Genomic DNA, 20239 nt, shown 5'->3' on the forward strand with positions numbered 1-20239 from the left:
GCAGGCCTCGCCGACTCCAAACCCTTCCTTCCTTCCCATGATCTATCTAGAGGGTCACCGAGTAAAGGATTGCTCAAGTTGATAAGAAGAATTAAAAGTATTTCCATAAATGCCAGGTGTGATTCTATTTTTTGAAACAGGTTATTCGCACCCTTGACTCTGTCCTTGGTATCTCTGTTGCTGCTCGCCATTTGTGATGGAACCCGGCGTCTCCCCTGTGCAAGGCCTATGTTCTACAGCTGAGCTCCATTCCAAACCCTTATATCTGTTTTCTTCACCTATCAAAGTAGTTCGCCTTATTCTGAGGATGTTAAATACACAGAAAGTCTTTGTTGTTGGGTTTTTTCTTTTTACTTTCTCAGAATTTTTGTTTTCAGATCTATCAAGCCTACAGAAAAGTTATGAGAAAATCATAATGAACACACTTTTATTAACCCAAGATACCAATTCTTTCTCTTTTTTTTTTTTTTTTTTTTGGTTTTTGGGCCACAACCCGCGTTGCTCAGGGATTACTCCTGGCTGTCTGCTCAGAAATAGCTCCTGGCAGGCACGGGGGACCATGTGGGACACCGGGATTCGAACCAACCACCTTTGGTCCTGGATCAGCTGCTTGCAAGGCAAACGCCGCTGTGCTATCTCTCTGGGCCCCCAAGATACCAATTCTTTTTTTGTTTGTTTGTTTTTGTTTTTGTTTTTGGGCCACACCCTGTGACGCTCAGGGGTTACTCCTGGCTATGCGCTCAGAAGTTGCTCCTGGCTTCTTGGGGGACCATATGGGACGCCGGGGGATCGAACCGAGGTCCGTCCTAGGCTAGCGCAGGCAAGGCAGGCACCTTACCTCCAGCGCCACGGCCCCGGCCCCAAGATACCAATTCTTAACGTTTCACATTTGTTTTTCCTTCGTGCATGGGCATGTTTTTTGTTTTCTTTCTTTGCTGAATCACTAAACATTTTGCAGATACTATTTTATCACTAAATATTTCATTAAGTTGCTTCTAAGAACAAATAGTCTCTTCCATAAGCAGAAGTCTATTATGTGAAAAAAACACATGAATCCATTCATCAGATAACATTAAGACTATTCAATTTTATATATACTAAATACATTAACATATATACAAATAATTTTTGATTTTAGACCACACTTGGCAGTGCTCAGGGCTCATTTCTGGCTCTACACTCAAGAATCTCCTCTGGCGAGGGTAAAGGGACGACAGTAGGTTTGAACCCAAGTTAACTCATTTAGCTACCTTTGTTCCTTTGGCAGCCATACCTGAGTCTGTGCTCAGCCATCACTCCTGAAAGTGCTCAGAGGACCCTACCATGCCCGGTATTGGACCTGGGTCTCCTCCATACAAAGTATGCTCTCCGGTCCAATTAATTATCCCTCTAGCCCATGGCAGACTTTATTTCCAAAGCAAGAAGCAATTAAGAGTCAATCCATTGAGCCCGAGAGATGGCATGGAGGTAGGGTATTTGCCTTGCATGCAGAAGGACAGTGGAATCCCAGCATCCCATATGGTCCCCCAAGCCTGCCAGGAGCGATTTCTGAGCATAGAGCCAGGAGTAACCCCTGAGCACTGGCGGATGTAACACACACAAAAAAAAAAAAAAAAAAAAAAAGCATTGCATAAGTTGCCGTGCTTTTTGAAACTTCTGTACTCTAAAGATAATCCTAGGTTTTCTTTTTTCTTTAATACCAGTGATTTTCGGGCCCGGAGAGATAGCACAGCGGCGTTTGCCTTGCAAGCAGCCGATCCAGGACCAAAGGTGGTTGGTTCGAATCCCGGTGTCCCATATGGTCCCCCGTGCCTGCCAGGAGCTATTTCTGAGCAGACAGCCAGGAGTAACACCTGAGCACCGCCGGGTGTGACCCCCCCCCAAAAAAAAAAACAACAGTGATTTTCTTTTAAAGAATCTGATTCAGCTGTTCTACAAAATGTTACTCAATTTAGACTAGTTTGATTCCTATTAGAATGAAATTAAATAATTTTATAAGGTATACTATAATGATGATGTATCAATTTAGTACATTTTTGTCAAATGCCAAACATATTATGTCACCAGAGACTGGAGAGATAGTAGAGGTATATAAGTACTTGCCTTATACCAGCCAGTCCTGCTTGGATCCTAATATGGTCCCTCAAGCAACTGCCAGCACACCTGGTTTAGCCCAATATCCATTTCTCCCAAAAAATATGATTAAGGGGCCAGATAGTACAGAGTAAATTAAGACTTTTGCCTTGCATGAAGTCACTGTATTTCTCGACATGACTTTCATTTTTGTTTGTTTGGGGGCCACACCTATCAGGCACTCAGGGATTATTCCTGGCTCTGTTCTAGAAATCACTCCAGGCGTGCACAAGGGACCATATGGGATGCCTGGGATTGAACCCAGGTTGGCCGTTTGCAAGGCAAAATACCCTATCCATTGTGCTATCACTCCAGCCCCTTGACATGATATTTGGTCCCCAAGAATCACTAGGAGTGATCCCTGAGCACAGAGCCAGAATTAAGTGCTGATCACCACAATTGTAACAATAAAATAAGAAAATAAATAGGGGCTGGAGAGATAGCATGGAGGTAAGCCGTTTGCCTTTCATGCAGGAGGTCATTGGTTCGAATCACAGCGCCCCATATGGTCCCCCGTGCCTGCCAGGAGCAATTTCTGAGCCTGGAGCCAGGAATAACCCCTGAGCACTGCCGGGTGTGACCCAAAACACACACACACACACACACACACACACACACACACACACACAAAAGGAAAATAAATAAAATTCAGTTTGTTTCATTATCAATGTTACATTTAATCATTTTGCATGGGAAAGGTAGACACACACATATACATATATATATATATATATAGATCCATATTTCAGTGAAACAAGACAATTTTATAGAATGAAACTTGTTTAGACATGAAAGAGGAAGAGAAGAATACATGTTTATGTGAGAACATAGGCTTCTCTAGTGTGGAATAGGCAAGCAAAAAAACATAAGAGACTGGGGCCAGAATGATAGTATGGCAGATAAGGTGCTGAGGAAAGAGAGAGAGAGTGTGTGTGAGAGAGGAAGGGAGGGAGGGAGGGAGGGAGGGAGGGAGGGAGGGAGGGAGGGAAGGAAGGAAGGAAGGAAGGAAGGAAGGAAGGAAGGAAGGAAGGAAGGAAGGAAGGAAGGAAGGAAGGAAGGAAGGAAGGAAGGAAGGAAGGAAGGAAGGAAGGAAGGAAGGAAGGAAAGAAAAAACACAAGGAAGTGAGATAGGTGTTCAAAGGAGAAAATGGGCTTGAAAAGGAAGCCTTCTATATATTTAAAAAGCTGTCTAGGTACAGAGAGGTAGCTCAGTGGGCTGAAGCATCTGTTTTGCATGCTCAGAACACAGCCCCCTCACGCACTGCCAGGAGCAAACCCAGAGCAAAAATAGAACTAGCTATAAACACTTCCAGGTGTAGCTAAAAAACAAAACAAAAAAATGTTTTAAAAAGTGGCCTAGGTAGAGCCAGAGAGATAGCTTAAAAAGCTAGAGAGCAGAGCCAGAGTTATAGTACAGCATTTAAGGCCTTTGCCTTGCATGCAACTGACCAGGCTTTAACCCACAACATCTGATATGGTCCCCTGAGCACCGCGAGGAGTGATTCCTGAGCAAAAAGCCAGGAATAACCCTTGAGCACCACCACGTGTGGCTCCAAAACAAACAAAATAAAAGAAATAAAGAGCATGTTTTGCATGAGGAGCCCTAACTTCAATCCCTAGCAATGCATATTCTCCTGAACACTATCAAGAACAACCCCCAAGTATCAATCTGGGATTAGCCCCATCAAATGTAAGTCAAACAACAACAAAGTAGTCGTCTTGGGGCTTGAGAGATAGTATGGAGGTAAGATGTTTGCCTTGCATGCAGGACAGTGGTTCGAGTCCCGGCATCCCATATGGTCCCCTGAACCTGCCTGGAGCGACTTCTGAGCGGAGAGCCAGGAGTAACCCCTGAGCGTGCCGGGTGTGACCCAAAAAAAAAAAAAAAAAAAGTAGTCTTTTACAGTGTTCATGCTCTAAGCATGGCCAGTTATGTGGCACAAGTTCAAATGCCTACTGTGACATATGCACTGAGTGCAGTCAGTATTCTGGTAGTTCCACTCAATCTCAATATGACTGCTGGTGACCACAAGTAATTTCTAGATGTACCAGAGCTAGGTGAATGCAAGTACAGCAAAAAGGGATAAATCCGGCTGGAGTGATAACACAGCAGCCAGGCATTTGCCTTGCCTGAGGCAGCTCGGGGTGGACCTGGGTTCTATCATAGACATCCCATATGGTCCCCCAAGCCTGCCAGAAGTCATTTTTATTTCTTTTTTCTTTTTTTTTTGTTTTTTTTTTTTTGTTTTTGGGCCACACCTGTTTGATGCTTAGGGGTTACTCCTGGTTATGCGCTCAGAAATCGCCCCTGGCTTGGGGGGACCGTATGGGACGCTAGCAAGGCAGACACCTTACCTCTAGCGCCACCTTCCCGGCCCTCAGAAGTGATTTCTGATTGCAGAGCCATAACCTCTGAGCTATGCCAGAGGTACCCCCTAAAAAAGGGGGGTGAATCGTGACAAGCCATACATTTAAAAGGATCTTCAAGGGCTGGAGAGATAATACAAGGGTAAGATGTTTGCTTATGTGCAAGAATTTCAGCATTATACATGGTCCCCTGAATATTTCCAGGTGTGACCCTGAGCAAAGACCAGGAATGGGTCTTGAGAAAAGAAGCTGGTGCCAGGCCAGAGAGACAGCATAGCGATAGGGCATTTGCCTTGCAGGTAGCTGAGCAGGGACGGACCAGAGTTCGGTTCCCGGCATTTCATATGGTCCCCCAAGCCTGTCAGGAGCAATTTCTGAGCACAGAGCCAGGAGTAACCCCTGAGTGCTGCTGGATGTGGCCCAAAAGAAACAACAAAACAAAACAAAAAAAAAAAACAGGTGCCCCCAAGCAACCAAATAATGGATGATGATGATAATGATGATGAGGAGGAGGATAACAATGATAGAGAGCAACAGTCAGAAATGAACCCAGAGGTGCAGAGAGATAGCACAATGGGTTTGATCTTTGGCATCCTATAGCCTGCCAGGAGTGATTTCTGAGTGCAGAGCCAGTAGTAAACCTTAAGCACTGCTGAGTGTGGCCCATAACTCCGCCCCCCAAAAAAAAAGAACCCAGGTGAGCACAGGTATGAATAATCCAGCAACCTGCAAGCAGAATCATCACTTATTACACCAATAAAAGTGTGACAACCTCCAAACAACTAAAGCTGTAAATTGCAGTGAACAGCATTGCAACCAATGTAACCTGCAGCAAGCAACACAGCTAAGTTAAATAAGCACCACAGCATGATGGGTGCAACCTCAGTTTGTTGCAATATCAACAACGACCACTGCAATAGAAGCAATACTAAGGAAAACCAGAAGGGAAGACTAAATAAAAATAACAATAACAGGGGCCAGAGAGATAGCATGGAGGTAGGGCGTTAGCCTTGCATGCAGGACGGTGGTTCGAATCCTGTCATCCTATATGGTCCCCCAAGCCTGCAGGATGAATTCTGAGCGTAAAGCCAGGATCACTGAGCACTACCGGGTGTGACCCAAAAACAACAACAACAACAACAAAAAAAAACAATAACGTAGGGATATGGCTCTGTGGGAAAACAAGTGTAGAGCACCTCATATGTGTTTAATCTCAAGCAAAATACACACATACACAAGTATTATCAAAAAAATAAAACAGTCTTTATAAGAACAAATCAGTGGTTACCAAAGGAAATGATGCAGGAGGCAAGAGACAGGCATAATCAGGTAAGATGGGTCAATTTTTCTGGTAAAAGATAAAAACCAGGTATTGGGTATTGAGTTTATGTGTTTTTTTTTGTTTTTGTTTGTTTGTTTTTTGGTTTTGGTTTTGGGGTCACACCTGGCAGTGCTCAGGGGCCACTCCTGACTCTACGCTCAGAAATCGCCCCCAGCAGGCTCGGAGACCATTTAGGATGCCAGGTTTCGAACCATCGTCCTTCTGGAGGTAAACTCTTTACCTCCATGCTATCTTTCCAGCCCCGGGTATTGAATTTAAAGTAGAATATACAGCTGGTAAATTATAGTGCTGTAACCTGAAATCTACATAAGGAAATATCTTCAATATTTGTGGGGGCCACACCCAGTGATGCTCAGGAGTTACTCTGGCTCTACACTCAGTAATCACTCCTGGCAGTGCTCAGGGGACCATATGGAATGCCATGAATAGAACCAAGTGGCAAGTGCCTTATCCACAATACTACTTCTCCAGCCCAATTTTTTTTTTTTGAGGGGCCTCCAAGGCTACATTCTGTATTGCTGATTAGCTATGAAATACAGTTGAAATTCAGGGCCTCCAAATACATAGTAAGCCCTCTGCCCTTTAAACTTTGTTCCTGGACTTCCCTTTGCCAAAAATAACAGTTTTTAAGTTTTTGTTTTTTTTGTTTGTTTGGGTTTTTTTTTTTGTTTTTGTTTTTGTTTTTTTTTGGTTTTTGGGCCACACCTGGCGGTGTTCAGGAGTTACTCCTGGCTGTCTACTCAGAAACAGCTCCTGGCAGGCACGGGGGACCATATGGGACACCGGGATTCGAACCAACCACCTTAGGTCCTGGATCGGCTGCTTGCAAGGCAAACACCGTTGTGCTATCTCTCCGGGCCCAACATTTTTTTAGGTAAAGGTTACTATGGCCAGAGAAACAGTACAGTAGGTAAGAGTGTTTTCCTTGCACACAGAATTGGCTATGTTCCCATACTGTTCCCTTAAATCCTGTCAGGAGTGATCTTTTTTGTTGTTTGTTTGTTTGTGTTGTTTTGGGGTCACAATTGGGGGCGCTCAGGGGTTATTCCTGGCTCTGTGCTCAGAAATCGCTCCTAGAAGGCTCAGGAGACCATATGGGATGCCGGGATTCAAACCACCGTCCTTCTGCATGCAAGGCAAACACCCTACCTCCATGCTATCTCTCTGGTCCCTAAACCAATATTTTTTTTGTTTTTTGTTTTGTTTTGTTTTGGGGTCACACCCGGCAGTGCTCAGGGGTTACTCCTGGCTCTATGCTTAGAAATCGCTCCTGGAAGGCTCAGGGGACTATATGGGATGCCGGAATTCGAACCACCGACCTTCTGCATGCAAGGCAAATGCCTTACCTCCATGCTATCTCTCTGGCCCCTAAACCAAGATTTTTTAAATAAAAGTTAACAAATAGGGGCCGGAGAGACAGCAGAGCAGTGTTTGCCTTGCAAGCAGCCAACCCAGGACTTAAGGTGGTTGATTCGAATCCTGGTGTCTCATATGGTCCCCCATGCCTGCAAGGAGCTATTTCTGAGCAGATAGCCAGGAATAACGCCTGAGCATTGCCGGGTGTGGCTCCCCCCAAAAAGTTAAAAAATAAAATGAAAAGATTTTTAAATCAATATGCAAATACAAAGTAAAATCACAATGAGATACCACTTCATACTTACTAACATATTAATCATTTTTAAATTTTATTTTAGGCACTATGGTTTACAAAACTGTTACAGGGTTTCATGCATGAAACATCTCTGAGCTACACCCTCCACAAGTGTCTGCTTCCTGCATGACTGCTTCCCTGTTCTCTTTGCCCCTTCCCTGTGGGAAGCTTCCTGCTGAAGACCATTTCTCAGTTCTTCATGGAAAATATGTTGGCAAAAACACTGGAATCCTTGCACATTGCTGGGTAAGAATATAAAATAGGGGCCCGGAGAGATAGCACAGCAGTGTTTGCCTTGCAAGCAGCCAATCCAGGACCTAAGGTGGTTGGTTCGAATCCCGGTGTCCCATATGGGCCCCCGTGCCTGCCAGGAGCTATTTCTGAGCAGACAGCCAGGAGTAACCCTGAGCACTGCCGGGTGTGGCCCAAAAACAAACAAACAAAAAAAAAGGTTGAATATTTGAAATTGTTCCATATTTGATCAGAAAGAACACTTTTGTGGGAAGGAGGCATACCCTGTGGTGCTCAGGGCTTCTTACTCCTGACTCTGTATTCAAGGATCACTCCTGGCAGTATTCAGGAGGCTTGATGGGGTGTTGGGTATCAAAACAAGGTTGTCTGCATGCCAGGTAAAATCCTATCAGTTATGCTAAACGAAAACTGTCTGAATATTGCCACAAACGAATTTTCCAACTCGATCCCGCACCAATCACTGCAAGGCTGCTCGGACGCCTCTCTAACTCAGCCATTCCAAGCAGGCTTTTTATGCATGCAAATTAGACAATGTTCTGGACCCGAATCTACACTGTCAAAAGCCTGCTCAGATTGGCCAGAGTCAGAGAGGAAATCTATTACAGTATAACCTTTGAATCTTCGCTTGTTCTGATTGGCTCACTGTGGTACATACAGTTGCAGCACAGGGACGTTCTGTCTGATACAGCGAATATAGGCCTAAACCTATGTTTTAACTGCAAAATTAGAGGGTTGTCTTATACGCCAGCAAATATGGTACTTCCTCAAAAAAAAAAAAATACAAAAAAATACAAATGGCCAAAAGGCACATGAAAAAATCCCCACATCACTAATCATCAGGGAGATGCAATTCTCACCTTACACTTTCCTTCACTCTTCAGTCTTACACTTTCCTTCACTCTGCAGTCTTACTAAATTTTACATTTGTAGAATTAATCTATTTCTTGGTATATATTACAATAGAATAGTTCATACTATTAATTTTTAAGTTATATACCAGTAAAAATTACACAGCTTTTGGAAAAATTTTACTTTATTAGTTTATCATTGATTTACAGTTTTGTGGAATTCAACACTCTATGTGTTGCTATCACCACCTCCACAATGAGAGAGAGAGAGATCCCAAATATAAAGTAAATAAAATGGTCAAATAAATGATCAAAGTCTTCCTGAAGGATTTTGTCCCCAGAACTGATTTTACATGGTGGTAGGAGTATTCAGAGAACTGATGGAGAAAAGCAGGTTCTCTGGTAATGGGTGTGGTATTGGAATGATGAAAAGTATGGTTAACATTATTATTGTAAAACCAGGTATTTCAAATGATTTGAAAGGAAAGGGGGAGAACTACTACAGCAGGTAGAGTGTTTGCCTAGCGTGCAGCCGACCAAGTTTCAGTCTCCAGCATTACATATGGTCCTTCAGGCCCCCACGAACTATTCCCTGAGTGCAGAGCCAGGAGTTATCCCTGAGTTCTAGTGAGTGTGGCCATTAAAAAAAGAGAGAACAGGGGCCGGGCGGTGGCGCTGGAGGTAAGGTGCCTGCCTTGCCTGCGCTAGCCTAGGACGGACCGCGGTTCGATCCCCCGGCTTCCCATATGGTCCCCCAAGAAGCCAGGAGCAACTTCTGAGCGCATAGCCAGGAGTAACCCCTGAGCGTCACAGGGTGTGGCCCAAAAACCAAAAAAAAAAAAAAAAAAAAAAAAAAAAAGAGAGAGAACATTAAAAAGTTAAAGTGCTTGCCTTGCATGTGACTAACCCCAGTTTGTTTCCTGGTACCAATATGGTCTCCTTAGCATTTCCAAGAATGAACCCTGGGGCCAGAGCAATAGCGCAGCTGTAGGGTTTAGCTTTGCACATGGCTAATCCAGGGCGGACCTCCGTTTGATCCCCAGCGTCCCATATGGTCCCCCAAGCCAGGTGCGATTTCTGAGCACAGAGCCAGGATTTACTTTTGGCTTTGTGCTCAGGGATTACTTCTGGTGGAATTTAGGAATCCATATAGGATGCCAGGGATCAAACCCAGGTCAGCAACACATAAGACAAACACCTTACCAATGTGCTATGGTTCCAGCCACTGTTAAAAGTTCTCCAGTCATTTAAATATGGGCAAAAGTTTCTTTATCTGTAATCTTCATTTCTATTATGAAGTTTTAAACCTACCTTATAATTTCATTAGTATGTTTCCCAGTGACACTCACACCATTACAGCAGCAGTATTAAGACAGAAGTTAGTGTTCAGTGGGGCCACGACAATAGTACAGAAAGTAGGGGTTAGAGAGATAGCACAGTGGTAGGCATTTACTTTGCATGAGGCCAACCCAGGACAGACCTGAGTTCGATTCCCAGCATCCCATATGGTCCCCCACACCTGCCAGGAGCAATTTTAGAGTACAGAACCAGGAATGACCTCTGAGAACCACTAAGTGTGGCCCAAAACAAAACAAAAATCAAACAAAAAAATAAAGTACAAAAAGTAGGGCACTTGCCTTTCATGCAACCAACCCAGGTTTGATTCCCAGCATCCTATATGGTCCCCTGTACATCTCCAGGAGTAGTGCCTGAGTGCAGAGCCAGGAGTAATCCCTAAGCATGGCCATGTATAGCCCAAAAAGAAGCAAAAATAAATGAAAAAATAAATTAGTATTCAGAACAATAGTTCTAATCCAAATTCTTCTTTCAGCTAGTTAGGTAACCTTGAGCAAATTACTCAGTCTGTGTCTCAGTTTCCTGATCTGCAATGCAAATCTTATACTTACTTTAAAATTTAATACCTAAGGAGCTAATAAATAATTTCACATAAAATACTTAGAGAAACGTGTTATCTTGAACCTCTCCTGAGTGGGCTGAGAAGGGACCAGCAAAATCGCTCTCCTAGAGGTGCCCAAGCCGAAAAGCCAAGAAAGACTGAGTGAGTGAGTGAGTGAGTGAGTGAGTGAGTGAGTGAGTGAGTGAGTGAGTGAAAACCGGCTATCAGCGGCGCCCTGGCAGAAAATACTTAGAGAAACATGTAAGCATTCAGGAATATGATTCTTTGCCTATAGATATGCACTTCATCTATTTCGGCATCATGAATTTCTCCCATATCTAGTAGTATGAAACATCAAATGTCTCTCACAGTTTCTCTGGTTCAGGCATTTGGGACAGGCTCCTCACGAGAGTCAAGTCGTCATCTGGGTCTGCAGCCATTGGAAGGTGTGAGTCTGTGTAAAACTCTGTTATGAAGATGGCTCATTCACATAGCTGTTTAGCAGAAGCCCTTGGATCCTCGCGGGCTTGTTCAGAGACCTCACTTCCTCCACCTGGATCTTTCCATAGGGCTGCTTGGATGTGCCCTTAGTGAATGAGCCCAAACTGGGCAGGGATGAAACTGAAGTTGCCTTTTATGACCTACCCTCAGGAGTCACAATCCATCACTTCAACCACATTCTATTCATGAGAAACAGGCTTAACCCTTGCTGAAAGGAGGGAAAATAAAACCTTTTCTTGAATGAAGGATTACCTGAGAATGTGTGGGTTTACTTTTAAACCACCACTAGGGGTCATTCCATCTTTCCGTTACCGTTTCTGAATCATAAGTGAGATTTTTTTTTTTAGAGACCTCTTACTCAGATCTTTTTTTATATAGTAGAAATGAAAGGGAGTTCCCACTTCATTCAGTTAGGAAAGAGAATAGAGATTAGATATGTTATCTAGAGAGAATCATTAATAGTAATAGATTTGTTATAAATGAAAATGTATGGTAGGGGCCAGAGAGATAGCACAGTGGTGGGTGTTTGCCTTGCACGTAGCCAACCCTGGACAGACCTGGGTTCGATTGCCAGCATCCCATATGGTCCCCCAAACCTGCCAGGGTGATTTCTGAGCACAGATCCAGGAGTAACCCCTGAGTGCTGCTGGGTGTGGCCCCCAAACAAAAAAATATATATGTGTATGGTATATGTTTATCTAAAATAAATATTTTAATATCCCCACAAGAATAAAGGGCCCCATAAGGACTACCCAGAAGGACTTTAGTATAGATTCAAAATACTAAGGTGCAAATGAATGTCTAGGTCAGGGGTCCTCAAACTTTTTAAACAGGGGACCAGTTCACTGTCCCTCAGACCATTGGAGGGTCTGACTATAGTAAAAACAAAATTTATGAATGAATTCTTTTTTGTTTTTGTTTGTTTTTGGGCCACACCCGTTTGATGCTCAGGGGTTACTCCTGGCTATGCGCTCAGAAGTCGCTCCTGGCTTGGGGGGACCTTATGGGACACTGGGGGATCGAACCGCGGTCCGTCCTACGCTAGCGCTTTCAAGGCAGACACCTTACCTCTAGTGCCACCTTCCTGGCCCCATGAACGAATTCTTATGCACACTGCATATATCTTATTTTGCAATGAAGAAACAAAACAGATACAAATACAATATGTGGCCCGCGGGCCATAGTTAGAGGACCACTGGTCTAGATAGATTTAAAAATCTGCCCATATGGGGGCTGAAGAGATAGCATGCCTTTCATGCAGAAGGACGGTGGTTTAAATCCCGGTATCCCATATGGTCCCCTGAGCCTGCCAGGAGCAATTTCTGAGCGTAATGCCAGGAGTACCCCTGAGTGCAGCCAGGTGTGACCTCCCCCCAAAAAAAATCTGGCCATATAAACTGAACTGACGACTAGGGAGATGACTTTAAGTGCTGGAGCACATGTCTGCCTGTGGAAGGCTCAGATTCCATCCTCAAGTGGTTTTTGGAATAACACTGGGTACAGCCCTCAGCACTGCCCAGCGAGCTTCTAGATCTCAAAAATAGTCAGCAGGTAATGTGCTTGCATTGCATATGGTTGACCCAAGATTGATTCCTGGCACCTCATTTGGTCCCCCTGAGCCCACCAGGAGTGATCTGAGCATCCCCAGTGTATACCAAAAACTGAAAGAAAAAAATAAACAACTCACATTTCCCCTCCATTTTACTGTGACTTACTTTATTTTTATTTTTGTTTGTTTTGGGGGCCACACCCAGCGGTGCTCAGGGTTTACTACTAACTCTGTGTTCAGAAATCACTCCTGGTAGTCTCAGGGGGATGATATGGGGTGCCAGGGATTAAACCGGGTCCATCCCAGGTCAGCTGAGTGCAAGGCAAATGCCTACCACTGTGCTATTACTCCAGCCGCTGTAACTGATTTTTTTTTGCTGTTTTATCTTTTTATTCCTAAATTTGACTCCTAGAATATTTACTATTTCTTTAATTACTTTATTTCTATAATTTGATATTATATAATTCTAATATAATTTTATAGAATCAACTCTAGAGAACACATATATTTTTATATAAAATCTTTATTTAAGCACCATGATTACAAACATGAATGTAGTTGGGTGTAACTAATTTTTTTGGGTTTTTTTGTTTTTTTTTTAGGTCACACCTGGCAGCACACAGGGGTTACTCCTGACTCTATGCTCAGAAATGGCTCATGGCAGGCTCGGGGGACCATATGGGATGCCGGGATTCCAACCAATGACCTTCTGCATGAAAGGCAAACGCCTTACCTCCATGCTATCTCTCCAGCCCTCTGGGTGTAACTGATTTTTGTGTGTGTGTGTGTGTGTGTGTGTGGAAATATTAGCTTTATTCGGTGGACAAGACTGAAGTCCAAAGACTCAGCATAAGTTCCAGCCAAAAGCCTCGGTGTAACTGATTTTAATGAGGTATTTTTATTTTCCTTTGCTGGGTGTTCACAGGGTTGGGTCATACCCAGCAGTACTCAGGTCTTACTCCTGTTACTCCTGGCTCTAGACTTGGTCTTGGTGATGCTCAGGTGACCATAGACAATAACAGTGATTTGAACCTTAAGTTAAGCTCCTTAACTCCTTGATTGTATTTCTACACTCCTATTTTTTGTTTTAGTCAATTTTGAATAAAATTAATTGAATCATCATGGGATACACAAGTTACAAAGTTGTTTGTGGTCGAGTTTCAGCCATACACTGTCCAATTCCCATCTCTTTACCAGTGCACATTTCCTGTTCCCAATGTCCTCAGTTTCTTTAGTTTCTTTTCCTTACTCCCCCTTACCTCTTCTGTGATAGACATTTTTCTTTATTTTTTCTATTCTTTTTTTTTCTTTTTGGTTTTTGGGTCACACCTGGTGACTCTCAGGGGTTACTCCTGGCTCTGTGCTCAGAAATCACTCCTGGCAGGCTTGAGGACCATATGGGATGCCAGGATTTGAACCACCTTCCATCCTAGGCTAGCTGCATGCAAGACAAACACCCTGCCAGCAGTGCTATCTCTCCGGCCCCTCTTTTTTTTTTTTTGTGGGTCACACCGGCGGCACTCAGGGGTTACTCCTTGATTTATGCTCAGAAATCGCTCCTGGCAGGCACGGGTGACCATATGGGATGCTGGGATTTGAACCACTATCTGTCCTGGGTCGGCCACTTACAAGGCAAACGCCCTACCGCCCTGACAGACATTTTCTTCTCTGTCTCTGTCTCTGTCTCTCTCTCTCTCATTTCAAAATTACTGAAGGGGTATCATGTATATTTAACTCCTTTCAGCACCCAGTTCTTGTCCAGAGTGATCATTTTCAACTATTATTGTCATAGTGATTCCTTCTCTGCCCTAATTCCCCTTCTCTTTGTGGCAAGCTTCCAACCATGGATAAACTCCTGGCCTTCATCTCTATTATCTTTGGGTATTATTACCATACTATCTTTTATTTTATATCACAAAAATGAGTGTTATCATTTTATGTCTATCATTTTTTTCTCTGACTCATTTCACTCAGCATAATCTCCAGAATACAAAGACTGAATGGAATGGAAGAAACTATTCAACCAATACCTATCTGATATGGAGTTAATATCTAAGATATATAATGCACTGGTATAACTTAACAAAAAAAATCATCTAACATAGAGGCTAGAGCAGTGAGTGGCACAAGAGGTAGGTCATTTGCCTTGCACATGCCAACCTAGGACAGACTATGGTTCAATCCCTTGGTGTCCCTTATGGTCCCCCAAGCCAAGAGCGATTTCTGAGTGCATAGCCAGGAGTAACCCCTGAATGTCTCTAGGTGTGGCCCAAAAACCAAAAAAAAAAAAATATCAACTAACCTCATCAAAAAAATAGGGAGAAGAGATAAACAGAAATGTCTTCAAAGAAGAAATACATATGAAAAATTCCCCCACTTCATTAATTATTAGGGACATGCAAATCAAAACAACACTGAGGGACTGGAGAGATAGCACAGCTGTAGGGCATTTACCTTGCACAAGGCCAACTGAGTTCAATCCCTGGCATCTCATATGGTCCCCTAAGCCTTCCAGGAGTTATTTCTGAGTGCAGAGCAAGGAGTGACCTCTAGTGCCAGTGGGTCTGGCCCAAAAAGAAAAAAAACACAAAAACAAAAATAATGATATCATCTCACACCAAAGAGACTGGCACACATCAAAATGAACAAGAACAACCAGTGCTGCCATGATGCAGGGAAAAAGGAACTCCTATAATTATTTTTTTTGTTTTTGTTTTTGGGCCACATCCAGTGACGCTCAGGGGTTACTCCTAGTTATGTGCTTAGAAATCACTCCTGGCTTGGGGGACCATATGGGATGCTGGGGGATCGAACCATGGTCTCTCCTAGACTAGCGCGCATAAAGCAGATGCCTTACGCCCTGTGCCACTGCTCCAGCCCCTCCTATAATTAATTTTAAAACCAGTATAGGGGTCAGAGAAATAGTACATCAATAAGATGCTTGTTTTTCCATGTAGCCAACAACCTCAGTTTAATTCCCAGCACTGCCTATCATCGCATGAGCCTTCCAAGAGTAAACTCTGAGCACAGAGTGAGGAATAAGTACCCTAAATACCACCAGGAAAGGCCCAAAACAAAATATAAAAGTAAGTATAAGATATAAAATAAGGGGCCCGGAGAGATAGCACAGCGGCGTTTGCCTTGCAAGCAGCCGATCCAGGACCAAAGGTGGTTGGTTCGAATCCCGGTGTCCCATATGGTCCCCCGTGCCTGCCAGGAGCTATTTCTGAGCAGACAGCCAGGAGGAACCCCTGAGCACTGCCGGGTGTGACCCAAAAGCCAAAAACCAAAAAAAAAAAAAAAAGATATAAAATAAGAAGGCCAGAGTGGTGGTGCAGCGCTAGGGCATTTGCCTTGCACACAGCTGACCCAGAATGGACCGCAGTTTGATCCCCAGCGTCCCATATCAAGCCAGGAGCGATTTTTGAGCTCATAGCCAGGAGTAACCCCTGAGTGTCACGAGGTGTGGTCCCCCCCAAAAGATATAACATTCTGTATTTATCCTTCTTCTGGCTTACTTTATTTAACATACTATCTTCCAGTTCCATTCATTTTGTGGCAAATTACATGATTGCATCATTACTTACAGCTATGTAAATACAGAATGATATCACTTATATGTGCTGTTTAGAATAACTACTGCATGAAGAAATGCAGTGGTCTAAATGAGAGTTGTCTCAAACACCCTTGGCCCCAAAGTATAGTGTGGGAAAGGAAAGAAACTGAGTGACAGAGGAGAAACACAAATATAAAAGGATGGAGGCCAGGAAGGGGCCAAGCGGTTTCAGGTGCACTGGTGAAGATAAAAAAAAAAAAAAGGACATAACTAAATATCCAGCTAAAGTCAACAATGGAATCAAGAGACCTAAACTCTAACAATATAAACTTTATTGTTTTGGGGTCATACCCAGCACTGCTCAGGGATTATCCTGGCTCTATGCTCAGAAATTGCTCCTGGCAGGCTTGGGGGACCTTATGGGATGCAGGATTCGAACTACCGTCCTTCTGCATGCAAGGCAAACACCCTACCTCCATGCTATTTCTCCGGCCCCACATTATAAACTTTAAATGTGCCTTTTATACTAGCAGGCAGGAGAGCAAAGGGTAGTGGTATGGGATATACTCTGGGAACGTTGGTGAAGACAGTTAACAATGGTGGTGGGATTTTTGTATGTCTAAAAGCCAACTATGAAGGACTTTGTAAATCAAAATGGTTTCAATAAAATAAAATTAAAATTAAAAAAGTCTATGGGGCCAGAGAGATGGCATGGAGGTAGGGTGTTTGCCTTGCATGCAGAAGGATGGTGGTTCGAATCCCAGCATCCCCTATGGTCTCCCGAGCCTGCCAGGAGCGATTTCTGAGCGTAGAGCCAAGAGTGATCCCTGAGTGCAGCCGGGTGTGACCCAAACCCCCCACCCAAATTTAAAAAGTCTAATATTAAAACAGGCTATGAGCGGGGCCAAAATGATGGCAAGTAGATAATTCCTCATACCCTAATCCTGAAGGGAAATGGAAGTGGGTCTGGAAAAGGGCCACACAGGAAATAATCCAAACCACACTGGAGAGATGAAACGGGTCTGGGGAATCCTTCCACCACGTGGAGAAAGGGAAAGATCCTATCCCGCTGCAATCTTTGTTTGGGGTGGGGAAGCACAGCTGGTGGCACTCAGGTGGTACTCCTGGCTCTGCACTCAGAAATCACTCCTGGCAGGCTTGGGGGACCATATGAAATGCTGGGATTCAAACCTCCATCCTTCTGCATGCGAGGCAAGCGCCCTACCTCCATGCTATTTCTCAGGCCCCAAAAGAAGCCATCTTTTGCGCGCGCGCGTGTGCGTGTGTGTGTGTGTGTGTGTGTGTGTGTGTGTGTGTGTGTGTGTGGTTTTTGGGTCACACCCGGCAGTGCTCAGGGGCTTTTTCTGGCTCTGTGCTCAGAAATCGCTCCTGGAAGGCACGGGGGACCATATGGGATGCTGGGATTCGAATCAATGACCTTCTGCATGAAAGGTAAACGCCTTACCTCCATGCTATCTCTCCAGCCCCAGGAGAAGCCATCTTTGACTAGAGTGAAGATAAATTAATCCAACAATAATGCAGCAGATAGGGAATTTACCTTGCATGCAGCTGACCCAGGTTAGATTCCAGCATCCTATATGGTCCCCAGAGCCTTTCAGGAGTGATTTCTGAGTTCAGAGCCAGGAATAGCCCCTAAACGCTGTAAGATGTGGCCCCCAAACAAAAACAAACAACAAAAATACTTAAAAGAATTTCTGGAGCTGGAGAGATAGCATGGAGGTAAGGCGTTTGCCTTGCAGGCAGAAGGTCGGTGGTTCGAATCCTGGCATCCCATATGGTCCCCCAAACCTGCCAGGAGCGATTTCTGAGTGTAGAGTTAGGAGTAGCCCCTGAGCACTGCTGGGTGTGACTCCCCCCTCAAAAAAAATAAAGAATTCCTAGAGGAAATCAAAATTCATAACACTATCCAAAGTTCCAGGAAGAAAATAGAGTATGTGTGTGTACAAACAGTCCTTAGAATTTACAAACAGTAGCTTAGAAGAGACATCTAAGCTACTCAAGGGTTCTGGAGAGATAGTACATTTGTCTTGCATGCAACTGACTTAAGTTCCATCCTGGCACCTCATCTGGTCTCTGAGCCCTGCCTGGAGAGATTCCTGAGTGTATAGCCAGAAGTAAGGCCTTAAAGCAGATGGGCGTGACCCAAAAAGCAGAAAGAAAAGAAAAAGCTATCCAAAAACTTGCAAGAATCAAAATCAACTTAGGGCCAGAAAGATAGCACAGTGGTAGGGCGTTTGCCTTGCACACAGCCAGTCCAGGACAGACGGTGGTTTGAATCCCAGCATCCTATATAGTCCCCTGAGCCTGCCAGAGCTATTTCTGAGCACAGAGACAGGAATAACCTCTGAGTGGCACTGAGTGTGACCCCAAAACAAAAAACAAACAAATAAAAAAATTAAAACCAATTTAGAAAAGAGTGCTTTATGGGTCTGGAGTCATAGCATAGTGATTGGGCATTTGCTTGCACATAGCCGACCCAGGACAGACCTGGATTTGATCCCTTGCATCCCATATGGTCCTCAAGTCTGCTAGGAGAGATTTCGAAGCGCAGAGCCAGGAGTAACCCCTGAGCGCCACTGGGTGTGGTCCTAAAAAAAAAAAAAAGAGAAAAGATAGTGCTTTAGGAAGTGTCCTGGAAATCAGCTATACTTAAATCTATAAAAGAAAATGCTTGACATTAATATCTAAAGTAGTATGAGTTATGCAAAATAGACCAATGTCTTCTGAGAGCATAGTAGTTTCTAACATACGCGTGTTAACTCTAATATAATACACGTTGAAGTCTCCCTCCTGGTAGCACCTTGGACAGAGGAAATGGTGGCAGCATTCTTTGACCTCAGCTGACTCGGATTCCTGCTTGGGATTCTACTTCAAACTCTCCACATTTATGAATAGCTTTTCTACCTTTTGTGTGTGTGTGTGGGGGGGGGTCACACCCAGCAGTGCTCAGGAGTTACTCCTGGCTCTGTACTCAGAAATCGCTCCTGGCATACGTGGGGGACCATAAGGGATGTCGGGAATCAAAGCCAGGTCAGTCCTGGTTCGGCAGCATGCAAGGCAAACACCCTACAGCTGTGCTATCGCTTCAACCCCTAGCTCTTTAAGTTTTTATCTTGGAGTAAAACTGACTTCTATCTTCCCCTAGCCTGCTTTGATTGTGTACATAAAAATAGGTTGGTTTTGTTGTTATTTTTGGGCTTTGGGCCACACCCTTTGATATTCAGGGGTTACTCCTTGCTCTGGTCTCAGGAATGGTCCCTGGCCAGTGCTCAGGGGACCAGACGGGATGCTGGGACAGAACCCCGGTTAGTCTCATGCAAGGTAAACCCCCTACCCAGTTTACTATCACTCTAGCCCCCAAACTGAATTTTTTAAAAGTAAATATGTTGGGACCGGAGAGATAGCGTGGAGGTAAGGCATTTGCCTTGCGTGCAGAAGGTCGGTGGTTTGAATCCCAGCATCCCATATGGTCCCCTGCTAGGAGCGTTTTTTTGAGCGTAGAGCCAGGATTAACCCGAGAGTTGCCGGATGTGACCCAAAAACTAAAAATCAAAAAAAAAAATTAAATATGTTATCTAGGGGGGAAAAATTAAAATAGTTCCACACTTAAGGTACAGAATTCCTATGTTGTTCACTGGTTAATGAGTCTAATTAATACCAGCTTTTCCTCACGTGGTTATCCTAAACTGCTAACAGATATGCAGACTCTCCTACTCTCCCACATTCACACTGCTCATTGCTAATTCCAGCCTCTTCCAAACTTGCTTTCTCCTTATTTCCCTTGAGCTAGCTGCATTATATTTCTTTCCTCTTCTGTAGTAGATCCAAACTACCCTTTCCAGTAGTAGCATCCTTAGATGCCTGTTTTATTCTAAAGGAGCAGCAGGGACCATACACAAAACATTTGCCTTAAGTAGAGAAATAGTACCATACAGTGGGTGTGGTGCTTCCCTTGAGTTTGATTCCCCAGTATCACATATGGTCCATTAACCACACCAGGAGTGATTCCTGAGCAACTGCTTGTCCTAATTCACAAAAAAAATTTTTTTTTGCCATTTTAGTTTCTGTAAATAAGTGTATTTCTGTCACTTTAAAACCTGTACTGCATTAACTGCTAATTTA

Source organism: Suncus etruscus, chromosome 1 (assembly GCF_024139225.1).
Source record: "Suncus etruscus isolate mSunEtr1 chromosome 1, mSunEtr1.pri.cur, whole genome shotgun sequence".
In the NCBI taxonomy this organism is placed as follows: domain Eukaryota; kingdom Metazoa; phylum Chordata; class Mammalia; order Eulipotyphla; family Soricidae; genus Suncus; species Suncus etruscus.